Source organism: Dasypus novemcinctus, chromosome 6 (genome assembly GCF_030445035.2).
Source record: "Dasypus novemcinctus isolate mDasNov1 chromosome 6, mDasNov1.1.hap2, whole genome shotgun sequence".
NCBI lineage: Eukaryota > Metazoa > Chordata > Mammalia > Cingulata > Dasypodidae > Dasypus > Dasypus novemcinctus.
In genome coordinates, this window is record NC_080678.1 from 105,855,059 (window position 1) to 105,868,889 (window position 13,831).

At 51.7% G+C, this 13,831-nt stretch overlaps 1 pseudogene; it reads left to right on the top strand.

Moving 5' to 3' along the window:
* The window catches only part of LOC131278914 (FERM and PDZ domain-containing protein 2-like), a 104,620-nt pseudogene that overhangs the window by 27,503 nt on the left and 63,286 nt on the right, over positions 1-13,831 (top strand).

The following is a 13,831-nucleotide window of genomic DNA, read 5'->3' on the forward strand; positions in this document are numbered from 1 at the left end:
TTGTTCTACCTTCCCACCTCCCCGGCCCCTGGGGCTGGAAGTGCTCGCCTTGTCGGGCCGGCCACTTGGCCTCTGCAGCCTTTGGAGACGGCCACGGGAGACCCAAGCCTCTTCACCCCCCTCCCAGCACCGCCCTTCCTCCCGGCCCAGCACCGTGCCCTTTGGCTCCTCCCGTGGTGGAGCCCATGCCTTCAGGGCAGTCCGGTCACATCCTCTGACACCTCCCTTGGAGCGAGCCCTCTGCTGCTTCCACTTGCATCATTTCTTCTAGCAAACTGGCCCTGTGAGCAGGAACCCTGAGTGCCCGAGGCCCCAATTCCTGTGCACTCATCACAGGGACTGATTTGTGGGGTGAACCCTGATAAGGCCCCCACTGCGTGCAGAACCTGGGCTGGGGTGTAAAGTGTGACATGGAGTGATGATTTTCTTATTCCAAGAAAGCAAGGATTACGTTACCCATGGCAGGTGAATCTTGATCCCAACGAGGCTGGCGGGCTCGGTAGGGGGTCAGGGGACCTCTCTCTGGGGGTCCACAGCCTTCTCAGGACACTTCCTGACTGGGGGCCCCCTGGGGGGAATGGCAGAGGCAGCATGCAGTCCTGGGCGGGTTCTCTGGCCACTTCCCCCATCAGCCCCGCATCTCTGTGGCTCTGGGCTGACCCCACCTCCACCCCTCCCCCAGGCTGCCTTGCAGGTGTCCCCCTGGTATGGAAGGTCTACTGCAGGGACACTTTCCTGGCATCTTGGGCTCACGTGGCCTGGGTGACCGCAGACTGCTCTACGCCTGGGGAGGATGGGGCGGTCTGCTGCGATCGGCGGGGGCCACTCCCTCCCTGCAAGGCTGCTGGAGCAGTGCTCAGCAGACCAAGATCGGGGGCTGCAGAGGTGGGTGCTGGTCTTGCTGCACCCATAGGGAGCATCTTGACCCGGCTGCAGCTCCAGGGGCCTGTTTACTGCTTGAAACCCACCTCTCTGAAGTTGGCACAAGGGTGTGAGCCAAGTGTCCCCTCGGTAAGGGGTGCAGTGACAGACGATGGTTTCCAGGTGCCCCTCCCTGGGCATCTGGGGAAGGGGAGCCCTGAGCCTGGGTTGTCCCCAGGGGCTGGCCTGGCTTGGGCTGAAACGACCATTCTTGGCTGCGTTGGCCCCTCATTTCTTGTCCCAGGGTCCTCTGTCTGTGCTGATGGATCCCAGCGAGCCCAAGGGGCCGCAGCCCCCCGTCTCCCTCTCTGACTGGAGTCACACCCCCTGTTTCCCTGGCTGCTTCTGCGGCATCAGCTTTCCCAGAGCCCATCGAGCCACGTCATGAGAAGGAAGGGCCTCTGCGAGCTTCCCGTGGGTGCTGGAAGCAGAGCAGCTTCCCTCGCCCTCCCAGGGTTGCTTGTGGGAGACCCTGGGAGATCTTCTGCCGGGCCGCTGGCCGCATCTGCAGGCCACTGCCCTGCTCAACAGCAGCCACTGTGGTTCCTGGGTACTGTTTGTCTGTGGTCTCTCTTGACCTGCTGTGGAGGGTTTATTTGCTCCTTATGTCACACACCCCTGGGCACATTGCCAGGGTGAGGAGACCCTCCCAGGGACCTGGAGGCCACCTGCGACTTGAGCACTGGTGTGTCGGCTGGTTCCCCTCGCGCCCGCTGCTGGGCCCCTGCCCCAGCTGGGGATGGTAAAATCAGTCTCCCTCTCCCACAGGCCTGCCGTCTGGACTCGTGCCAGAGAGCCGACCCCAAAGGTCAGGGCATCGAGACGTGCTGGGACCTGGATTGGGCTGAGCAAGAGGCGTGGCCCGGCACAGACCCCCACCGAAATTGCCACCGCCGTGCCCACCCCTGGGGGCATGTGTGCCTGTCCCCAGCCCCTCCTGTGCCGGGTCCCTCGGGAGGGCAGGGAGGGCTACTGTGGCATGCAGGCCCGTCCCCGGTGGCCACCCAGGGTGGGAGGTGACTGTGGTCACCTGGTGGAGTAGGGATGGGGAGGACAGGGGGCTGGGCCGCCAGGAGGGAGGACAGCAGAGAAGGCTTTCCTGGGAGGTAGGGAGGCAGTGGCAGGCAGGAGCCTGTGGGAGCCAAGCCTCCGAGCCCTGCACCTGCTCTACTGTCACATCGCTCATTGCTAACCAAGCACAGATCCAGAGACATGATCAAGAAGGACCTCGAGGTGACAGCTGCAGAGCCCTGACCTCCCAGTGGGTCCTCCTGGGCATCTGCCCTGGTCGGCCGCCCACCAGCTCCCAGCCCGGGAGGCCTGAAAATGCTGGTCCATGGGCCTCGCCTGGCCAGTTGAACAGCTCTGGGGTGGTCCCCCAGCACCTGTAGTTCAAACAGGCCCCCCGTGACCCACGAGCGGCAGTGGGAACCACAGGAAGGATCTGGAGCAGGTCCCGCGGGCTCTGGAGGTCTGCACTGGCCCCCGGAGTGTGGCAGCTGCTGCCAGTGTCAGGGGAGGCTGGGGGATGGCGGGCACAGTCGCCATTCCACACCAGCATCCCTCCCTGACTGCCCTTGAACGAGGACTCCCCATGAGGTCTGGGACAGACCCTGGGCTGCTGGGCCCCCGTCTTTAGAAGACTGCACACGGAGTATTTCAGGAGGGTTGGGAGCTGAGCCCAGGGAGAGGGGGCTTGGCCCCCCAGGCCTCAGACGAGGGCCCTGAGCCTGACCTTGATGACTCACGGGAGAAGGGGACGGGCACAGTGTGTGCAACGACAGAGGCAGCAGGGGCCCATGTGGCTGCAGAAACGGGGGGCTTGAGCGACCCCCACAGTGGCCGGGAGGTGGGGGACGTGCCTGGGGACAGTGGAGGTGCTGATGGCCAGGTGATCTGAAGAGGCAGAGGGGGCCTCTGGCAAGGCCTTTGGGTGGGGCTCTGCCCACTGATTTCTGCATTCCAAGTAATCCTCGCCCCCTTAGCTCCAGCCTTCTCCCTCCAGTGGGTCTCCACCCAAGCTCTCTCTGCTCTCCAGAATTCATCAGCCCGGGCTCTGCGGGGGGCGTGGGCTCTGCACATCAGGCTGACCAACCACCTGGGGGTGGCGTGGGCCCTGGACAGGGCCAGGGGCAGCGCTCAGGACGCCGGGCCCCGGGGACACCCGGCTTCGGCAGCGAGGCCCGCCTCCCAGCCTTGCTGGCCGCAGAGCACACGGCTTTCCCTGTGCAGCCACGAGCAGGCCCCTCACCATCTCGGAGTCTCCTTCCTCTTCTGCTGAATGAGGATAGTCAATATACGTACTCTTTTGTTTCAATAAAAAGAATTATTTATTTTTAAAGAAGTTTTAGATTACATAAAAGTTTACGTCGAAAATATAGGGGATTCCCATATCCCCCCTCCCCCCAGTTTCCCCCATTAGCAACATCCTTCGTTAGTGTGGTACATTGTGACAGCTGATGAACCCGTATTGAAGCATCGCTACTAACCAGGGACTATAGTTTACATTATGGTACTGGGCCATGTCGTAGGTTTTGACAAAATGTATAAAGGCCTGGTTCTGTCATGGCAATGTCATTCAGAACAATTCCAATGTCCCCCAAATCCCCCATTTTATACCTATTCTCCCCCTCTCCTCCCCTCAACCTCTGGTGGCCACTGCCTTCATATCAATGACACAAGTTCTATTGCTTGAGTAATAGTAAGTCTATTCCAGCCCATAGTTGCGTTCCCCCCATGGTGGTTCGTTCCTCGTTGAGGACCTGGGGATGGTGATGCCCCTCCTGTTTCCGGTTGAGAGGGGCTTAGATCCCGGGGGGCAGTGCACACATCCCTTAGGTTGCTTGCCTGTTAAACATGCGATGCCCACGACGTGCTTTAGCACCGTTGCTCGCACACGGTCAAGGCGCAGCATCTTGGCTGGTGTTACACCTGATACTATTACTGTCCTTTTCAGACCGACAAAGGGAACTCCTGCCTGGTGCTCGAGACCCTCCACATGGCGCTCCTGAATGGGTGGCGTTTGGAGGTGACGTGTGATGTCGGGTCCGCGGTGGGCGCCGTCTTCCATGTCATCACGTCCTTCCTGACCTTGGGCCTATGTGAAAAGTGGGCATCAGCTGAGCAGCCTGCACCTGGGCCAGTTCATGCGGGTGCCGGATGCTGAGCTCCGGGCCTTCTGACCGCCTTAGGCTGGGACGCCCCTCTCGGCGCACTTGGAAACGAGCTGGCATGGGAAGGCATCCAGTGCGCCTTGGGCAGGTGGTTCTAAGGAAACACCCGTGTGGGACGTTGTGGGTCTGGGGGCTGGCTGGCTCTGGCTGCTCAGCCTCCGTGGTTTGAGTTAGACGAGCAATGTTAAAAACGTGTCTGTTGAGACCTGCTGGACTGACGGGCTCTGGTTCCAATCCCCAGCCCATCCCCAGCTGAGTTGACTCTGTCTTAAGGATCTGCAGGGCAAGGGGGTCTCCACCTGCTTCCCATCCCTGCCCTTCACTTGAGGGGCTTGATGTCCATCACCCAAATGCCCCTTTAATCTCAATGTGGGGTGATGGGGAAGAGACCGGGTCGGGGCAGGCAGGCCTGCGGCTTTGACCCTGGCTCCCCCAGCCCACCTTGCACACGTCCCATCGCCATGCCTCGTCCCCCTCCCCAGCCGAGGTCGTAATGGGAAGCTCACGGGCTCATGGTCAGTGTGCCACAGGGTGGCTAAGGAGGGGGGTGGACCATGCTGTTATGTCCCTATGGTCTTCACCAGCATCTCCAAGAGACCCCCCACCCCCAGATAAACATTACAACCATAATGTGTTCCATGAGCTCAACTGACGTTCGCTCCATCTTTGTAGGGTGAGAATCCTAGCATCTTGAAGCAACGTGTTCTTATTGCGCCGTATCACGCAACCTCATGAGAACAGTGTCCTTGCTCCATGGATACTGCCTTGAGGCTTGCCCCTACCTGCCTCTCCTTGCCAGGGGGCCTCCCCGAGCCCCTCCCGGGGGCATCGTCCAGAGCTGCTTAGCTAGGGGGCCTCCGGGAACCCCACTCAACAGGGCCCATGCCTGTGGGTTTATATAAACCAGTGTGTGTGGGGTTTGCCAGCCACACTCTTCTGGGAGCTCCCTGTCTTGGGGAGCCTTGGCCCTTACGGAAGGGTGAGGGGGGGGTGAGACTGGGGCACCAAGTGATGCCTGCTGGTGGCATTCTAGACACTCTTCACCCCCACGAGACATGTGCCTTTAGGAGAAGAGGCTGGTTACGTGTTTTAAAGCTCTGCCTTCCAAAACTCGGGATCATGCCACTCCCAGGTGGCCTGTGGAGAAGGCAGCCACTTCTAAGGAGAGCGGTGGGTGGGCCACCAAGCAGGGCCCGGGAGACCTGCAGTGCCCCAGGGCAGGTGGGGAAGGGGCTGAGGCTGGCTGGAGGATTCAGAGAGCAGAGAGCTGGCACCGATCTGTGAGGCTCGAGGGGAAACTGGCAGGTGCCTTCTGGGGCGTCCACCAGCAAGTTGCCAAGATGGAAATTCAGGGCTGAGCAGGTGTGACACCATTTACAGGCCTGGCTGGGAGACCTGGCCATTCCAGCTGACACAGAAAGCCTGCATGGCAGGAACTTAAAAAATACATCTCTCCTTTTCTCTCTGAAGATGGTAGCTGGGAGGCAGATAGGAAGTGGAGCCCAGTGCTGAGCTTCTCTTTTGGGACCCCCTCCTCTGGAGCCCACCCCACAAAAGTCAGGGTGGTGCCAGGTGCCCAGAGGACTCGCTTCCTGTGCTGCCCCCACCCTGGGCCCTGGGCTCAGGGGCTTCCCGCCTGCTTCACCCTCCAAACACTATTTCCATTTTCACAGACAACGAGTTCTTTTTCCTGGACAATGAAACCAGATTGTGCAAAATAGCCCCTGAGGGCTGGAGGGAGCAACCGCAGAAGAAAACACCGGGGGTGAACTTCGCGCTCTTTCTGAGGATAAAGGTCTCCGTCAGCCCCTGGGGCTGCTCCAGTGAGTGCTGCCAACTTGCGCGTTTGTTCCTAAAGGGCCTGTCCAGGCCCAAATGGGTCCAGGGACAGACGCTGCCCCTTTAGCCCCCAGGGCTTCAGTTTCCTCATCCCTGAGGTGGAATACTAACCCCACTCTCGCTTTAAGAATGAGAGGTAATGGAGATGAAAGCCCTTGGTGAACCGTGAGCAACAAGTTCTTGTCCTTGATCTCTGTCGATCGAGTCAAGCCCTGAAGAGGAGCGGAAAGCCAGCCCTCTGGCCTCACACTCTCCCTTTCCCACAGCACTCCAGCAGGCTTTATTCCTGCATTTCTTTCCCAGACACAGCCTGACAAGACACCAGTTTACCTGCAGCTTCGGAAAGACATCCTAGAGGAGATGCTGTACTGCCACCATGAGACCCTGCTGCAGCTGGGGCCCTCGCCCTGCAAGGCGAGCCGGGCAGTTTTCCTCAGGAAGTAGGGGCACAAAGCATGGATTTGGGGGTGAGGTCACTGGAGAAGCAGTTTTGGAATGGGGGAAACTGTTAGTCATGTGGAAGCTCTGCCTTTGAGAAATGTTGGCATCTACCACTGAGACTGGTTAAACTGTATCCATCCACCCACCCACCCATCCACCCACTTACCATCAATCCATCCATCCCGTCACTCATGTTTCCATCCACCACCATCCATCCACCCACCCACCCACAATTCACCTATCCAACACACATTCATTGAGTGCCTTTTGCCAAGCTTTGGGAGATATAAAGATGAGCAAGTCAAGGTTATACATTGTAACAGTTCTAGTCTAATAGGTCCCTCATAAAAATAATAATCACCATTTATTGATTCCTATCACCACCATCACCACATCATCACCATCAATAGTAAGAGTCAACCTTTACTGAGAGATCACTGTGTAACAGCCATTGACCTAAGCCTTTTTCATGTATTAATTCATTTGCCCCCCACTGCAACATCACGAAGTTGATGTTATCACTCACCTTTTCTACAGGAATGATCTGAGCTCATGTGGCGAGGAATTGGGGAAGTCTAAATATGAGCCCAGCTCTGTCCGGCTCCATGACTGGTGCTGAATCTTCTGGGCTGCAAGTCTCGCAAATGATGACGTTAACCTTGTGGGCTGAGGCCTTGCTGCCTCGGCAGAACCACATCTAAGTTTCAGTTGACTTAATTCGACTATCATGGTCTTGTATTATGGTCCTCAGAAAGTTAACTGAGGCTCCTGGATATTTAATGTGCAGATGCCCGAAAGCTGTGAGGGATGATGGTAAGGTACTGCTGAAAATGGGGTGTGAGGAGAGACCAAGCTGATGAGCTGAGACAGAGAGCAGAGCAGCTTTGCTCTTAGGCACTTGAAGCCCCCTGCCCATGTTCAAGATAAGACTTGGCAATAGACCTCAACAGGAATTGAGCAGCTTGACCCAGCAGTGTGAAATGCCACCCAAAAGTGGAGTCCATCTCTGGTTGCATCACTAGGAGCAGAGAGGGAAAAGCAAGGGGGAAGAAGGTCCTAGCTGGTGTACTGGGTTTTACCTTGGAGGATACTCAGCTGTGCCATGGGACAATAGCTGGGTGTCACTGGGAGTCTTTAACTTGGAGGAGAGAGGCCCTAGAGAGGGTGTGAGAGCCATATGAAGGCAGGAATCCACAGCTCAAAGGAAAGAGAAAAACAAAGGTTTATACTTCCTTTAGATGTCTTCAAAAGGTCCCTTGCATCCTTGAGATCTGCTAAACCAGTACATCCTCAGCTTGATGCCTTCTCAATCATGTCTACCTGTCTATTCCCCTCTTCTTCTTCTTCTTCTTCTTTTTATTTTTACAGCCAAATCTCTATTTAAAAATCTGATTTGCCAACTTAGCATTTTCCTCCAATTCGGGGAGCAGAAACCTTCACAGGCTTCACAATCTTTTGTTTGGGTGCTGCCTTTGTGGGAGCCTGATAGCTTGTTCTCGCTGAGCCTTTCTAACTTCGGGTCTCTGATTCCTCTTGGCCATAATATCAGCAAGGGATGCATCAGTGATAGCCCTCTGGAATTTGACTGCATGATGAGGTCTCTTTTTTAAAATTCCTTCTGACCCTTTTTATGCTTTCTTCTGTAAGAGGACAGTCCAGTTTATCTGCCGAGGGTTCCTCTTAGAAAGGAACGCCGATTCACATTTTGCATTAAGAAACTGGAAAACCTTCCCGTCGGTTCTGGCATAGTGCCTCCGATGTCCAGGATAGATCTTGTACCCACTGAAACTGCAGAGCTCAAACCTGTAAGGAAAAGTGAAGGCCCGTTAGAGTAGGCGTCTACGATAAAGAGAAACCATGCCAGGGATGACGGAGCAGCAACTCTGTACCAGGATGGAAACGAGTCCATTCCCCTCTTACCAGTCCTTCAAGGCAAGCCCCAACCCACAACTTTCCTGCCCTCCCCTAAGTGGAAAGAAACCCTTCCTCCACCTTCTGGGCCCTTTTGGCAGTCTCTGTCTCCCCCAGCTCACACACCACGCCCCTTCCCTTCACGTTGTCTGGGTTTACACCCAGGACTTACTTCATCTTTCAGGTGTGAGCTTCAGAGGAACAGTTCACTCTTCACCCACAGCCCTTGGCCAGTACACATTAGTGCTTGCTTGTTTACAAGAGATGGAAAATCAAACAGAGATGGGCTGGAATTACATGTGTGGTTTATTGGCTTGCCAACCTGAAGGGCCCAGGGTCTGGGAATGGCTGGATGCAGGAGTAAAGGGTGTCTGCAGGACTTGGGCTCTGGGTGGAGGTATCCTCAGCCAGGTTCACCTTCAGCAGCTCCTGGATTTCATCCTCCAGGTTCCAGCCCAGCACAAAAGAGTGTTCCTCCCCCACCCCTGTAACCCTATGGAAATCCCCACATTCTGTCCCCTAGGTCTTGGTAGGGTCATCTGCTCACCCTAGATTAATTGCTATGCAGGGAGGTAGTTGGGTTTGAGACATGAGTCCACTCTAGGAGCCGAGGTTGAGCTCACAGTCCCAGAGTGCATGGAGGGAGAATGAGGAAGGACTGTTCCCCAGGGAAAAGGGGAGCTCACTTGCAGAAGGAAGGGAATGGGGACTGCATGGCCAAACATACGTGGCTGTCACCAGTGAGCACTCAGTGGTGCGCTGTGCTCCAGCCTTGGTGGACAAAGGAGCCCTGTTTGGCTGAAGCTTTGAGTCATTTCCTGGACTGCTGGGGTCGCCTGGGCCTGGCTTCGAGGCTGAGAAGAAGCAGCAGCTGGCACCGTGCCAATGCCTTCTTGGTCTTCACAGAGTGCATGGGGTGGAGCTCTGCCATAGCTTGCAAGCTTCTTCCCAGTAATTGGGTAAAAGAGCAAGGGCAAGGGCGAGTGTTAAAATGGTTCTTTTAGTGCACTGGCTTTCAGATATTTTTGATCTATGATTAAAAAAAAATAATGGCCACTACAATTCAACATATATGTAAATATAACAAATATCAATATTCTGTTTCTTATTTGATTGTATTTAACTTTTTATTTTATTTTTTTAAAAATATTTATTTATTATTATTTTTTTAATTACATTAAAAAAATATATGAGGTCCCATTCAACCCCACCGCCCCCGCCCCCCACTCCCCCCACAGCAACACTCTATCCCATCATCGTGATACATCCATTGCACCTGGTAAGTTCATCTCTGAGCATCACTGCACCCCATAGTCAATGGTCCACATCATAGCCCAGACTCTCTCACGTTCCATCCAGTGGGCCCTGGGGGGATCTACAGTGTCCCGTAATTGTCCGTGAAGCACTATCCAGGACAACTCCACGTCCCGAAAACGCCTCCACATCTCATCTCTTCCTCCCGTTCCCCACACCCAGCAGCCCCCATGGCTACCGTTCCCACACCCATTCCACATTTTCTCTGTGGACATTGGATTGGTTGTGTCCATTGCACACCTATGTCAAGTGAGGGCTTAGATTCCACATGGGTACTGGATGCACTCTTCCCGCTTCTAGTTGTAGACACTCTAGGCTCCATGTTGTGGTGGTTGACCTTCTTCAACTCCATGTTAGCTGAGTGGAGTAAGTCCAATAAGTCAAAGTGTAGGAGCTGAAGTCTGTTGAGGCTCTGGGCCTGGGTGTCATATTATCAGTCCAGAGATTCAAATCCCCTACATATATCTTAAACTCAGCACCAACTACAATTTCAATAAAGTAGCATGCAAGTCTTGTGAAAAGAGATCCCCTCTGAGTCCATTTCCATCACGCAGAAACACCAGCTCCAAAGAAGGGCCATCTGTCATGGCAGTGAACCCCTTCTGCCATGACCATAGAACCCGTGGGTCTCTTTATCCCTCAAAAGAACCAATACCTGGGGTTGTATCTACCTTATCTGTCTCTTAGACTCTGTTCAGTTGTACATAGGGGTATTCCTTCTGACAACCTCCAGACTCTTTTTTGGAGACTCACAGCCTTATAATCTCATTTCTTCTTTCCATTTCCCCCTTACATTAGGTCAAACCACTTCCCGAAGTCATGTTATTATATGTAGACAGGTATATTCTGCTGTTCCGCATTGAATCTTTAATTCAAGGTCATTTTCTAGTTGCTTCTTCAGCCGGTATGTGGTAATGATCCCTCGGTGCCAGGGAGGCTCATCCCCGGGTGTCGTGTCCCACGCTGGGGGGAATGCATCACATCTACACGCTGAGTTTGGCTGTGAGAGTGGCCACATTTGAGTAACATGAAGGCTGTCAGGAGGAAACCCCCAGGCACAATGCTACTCTAGGCCTTGTTCTTATTGCAGGTGCATAGGCTCAAAAGTGTAGCCATTAGTATCAAGAGCCCACTGTTGGGCCCTCCTTCCTTGTTGGTTCTTGCCGTTGCACCTGGAGGATTGCCGCTGCTCTCCCAGGGCCCACAACAGTGACCCCCCGGCCAGGAGCCCAGTACCCCCCCAGCTGTTGTTTTTAATTGTTTCCACTATGAGTATATATAGACATTACCATATACCCTGGGCATATGCCCTGTATAACTCCCTGTCAACCATATATATCCTGTCAATAACATCCCATATCAGTATTCCTCCACTGCCATGGTTGAACCACTCTGTGATCCAAAACTTCCCGTAAAGTGAATCCCAACATAATGTCAGCTTCAGAAGAGTCTTAGATCACCAAAATTCATATATACCATATACAGTATTTCACCAGATCCACCATAAAACCTTTTCCCTTCCACAGCAATAATCTTTTAACTTATTCATATCATATTTCCTGAAACTGATGTACAGATTCCGAAACTATAGTTTTCAAACAAGGTAACATTTGTGCTTACTATGTGGTCCATACTTTAGGTTGTACAGTTTTCTACATTTTTTAGTTATCCTATGTTTTGTCTTATGGTTTTCATTATTAGTCTGTCGTCCCCTATATGTTTTTGGTGTAATATTAGCTGTTTTATATTCATCCTCGTGTACTCTCACATAACTCCTCTTTTGCCCCCTTATTTACCTTTGTTCTATCCATTGCACATCCATTTTCCCCTCCCCTTAGGGCCCACAACGCCTGCCAATCTAATGCCCTGGGAGCCGTCCTTTCTCACGAGAGATACAGTTCTCTCTATTCGACGGCATTAGTCTTCCCCAGGATATGGGTCCACCCCACCCAATGGTAGAACCCACCTTGGCAAAAGGAGCCTTCAGCTATTCCCTCCGGAGTCCGTCCCGCATCAGACCATACCCCCTGAGCGTCCTAACCAGGTGACCCTCCTACTTATACTTTGATACGTTTTACTCAACATTTAGTTCTCAGCGAACTTCTGGCACTCTCCCATGTTTGTATGTTGCCCCTCCCTCCCACCTATTTCTTGGACCATATTACCCCTCTTCCCATCCCCAGCCCCCCTCAAACCCAGAAAACCCCACCCGAAGGTAACCCCTTGCCCCCATTTTGTCCCTTCTTTGTGCTCATACTTACCCCCAGCTCATCACAGATTCCACCCCTACAGACATTAACTCACATCCTTCCTCCACCCCCCGATTTCCAGTAAGCCACTTTTCCAGACTCTAGCTCTCTCAGGCAGTTAACCTATTTCATATCATTGAGGTCATATACTTTTGTCCTTCAATGCCTGGGTTGCTTCACTTAACATAAGATTCTCAAGGTTCATCCATGTTATCACGTGCGATTGTAGTGTATTGGTTCTTACAGCTGAGTAGTATTCCATTGTGTGTATATACCACAGTTTATTGATCCACTCATCTGTTGATGGACTTTTGGATTGATTCCAACTTTTGGCGATGGTGAACAATGCTGCTATGAACATTGGTGTACATATATCGGTTTGTGTCCTTGTTTTCAGATCTGATGGGTATATACCCAGCAGTGGTATTGCTGGGTCATATGGCAAATCTATGGATAATTTTTTGAGAAACTGCCAAACTGTCCTCCAGAATGGTTGGATCCTTCTGCATTCCCACCAGCAATGGATGAGTGTTCCCCTTTCTTCACATCCTCTCCAGCATTTGTATTCTACTGTTTTTTTCATGGCTGCCAATCTTATGGGAGTAAGATGGTATCTCATTGTAGTTTTGATTTGCATTTCCCTGATAGCTAGGGATTTGGAGCATTTTTTCATGTGCTTTTTAGCCATTTGTATTTCTTCTTTGGAGAAGTGTCTGTTTAAATCTTTTTCCCATTTTTTAAATGGGTTGTTTATCTTTTTGTTTTCGAGATATATGAGTTCTTTATATATGCAAGTTATAAGTCTCTTATCAGATATATGGTTGCCAAATATTTTCTCCCATTGTGTGGGTTCCCTTTTTACTTTCTTGACAAACTCCTTTGAGGTGCAGAAGGCTTTAATTTTGAGGTAGTCCCATTTATCTATTTGTTCTTTTGCTGCTCGTGCTTTTGGTGTGATATTCATGAAGCCATTTCCTATTACAAGGTCCTGTAGATGTTTCCCTACACTGCTTTCTAAGGTCTTTATGATCTTGGCTCTTATATTTAGGTCTTTGATCCATCTTGAGTTGATCTTTGTATAAAGAGTGAGATGGTAATCCTCTTTCATTCTTCTACATATGGCTATCCAGTTCTCCAGGCACCATTTGTTGAATAGGCCATTCTCTCCCAGTTGAGAGGGTTTGGTGGCTTTATCGAATATTATATGGCTATATACATGAGGTTCTATATCTGAACTTTCAATTCGATTCCATTGGTCTGTGTGTCTCTCCTTATGCCAGTACCATGCTGTTTTCACTACTGTAGCTTTGTAGTATGTTTTGAAGTCAGGAAGTGTGATTCCTCCTATTTCGTTTTTCTTTTTCAATATGTCTTTGGCTATTCGGGGCCTCTTTTTATTCCAAATGAATTTCATAGTTAGTTTTTCTAGTTCCTTAAAGAAGGCTGTGTTGATTTTTATTGGGATTGCATTGAATGTGTAGATCAGTTTTGGTAGGATAGACATCTTAATAATATTCAGTCTTCCTATCCATGAACAGGGAATATTCTTCCATTTATTTAGGTCTTCTTTGATTTCCTTGAACAATCTTGTATAGTTCTCGATGTATAAGTTTTTTACCTCTTTAGTTAAATTTATTCCTAAGTATTTGATTTTTTTATTTACTATTGTGAATGGTATTTGTTTCTTGATTTCCTCCTGATCTTGCTCATTATTGGTGTATAGAAATGCTACTGATTTTTGCGCATTGATCTTATAACCTGCGACTTTGCTAAACTCATTTATGAGTTCTAGGAGCTTTGTTGAAGATCTCTCAGGGTTTTCTATATATAGGATCATGTCATCTGCAAATAATGAAATTTTGACTTCTTCCCTTCCAATTTGAATGCCTTTTATATCTGGTTCTTGTCTCAGTGCTCGAGCCAGTACTTCCAAGACAATGTTAAATAGGAGCGGAGACAATGGGCATCCTTGTCTTGTTCCTG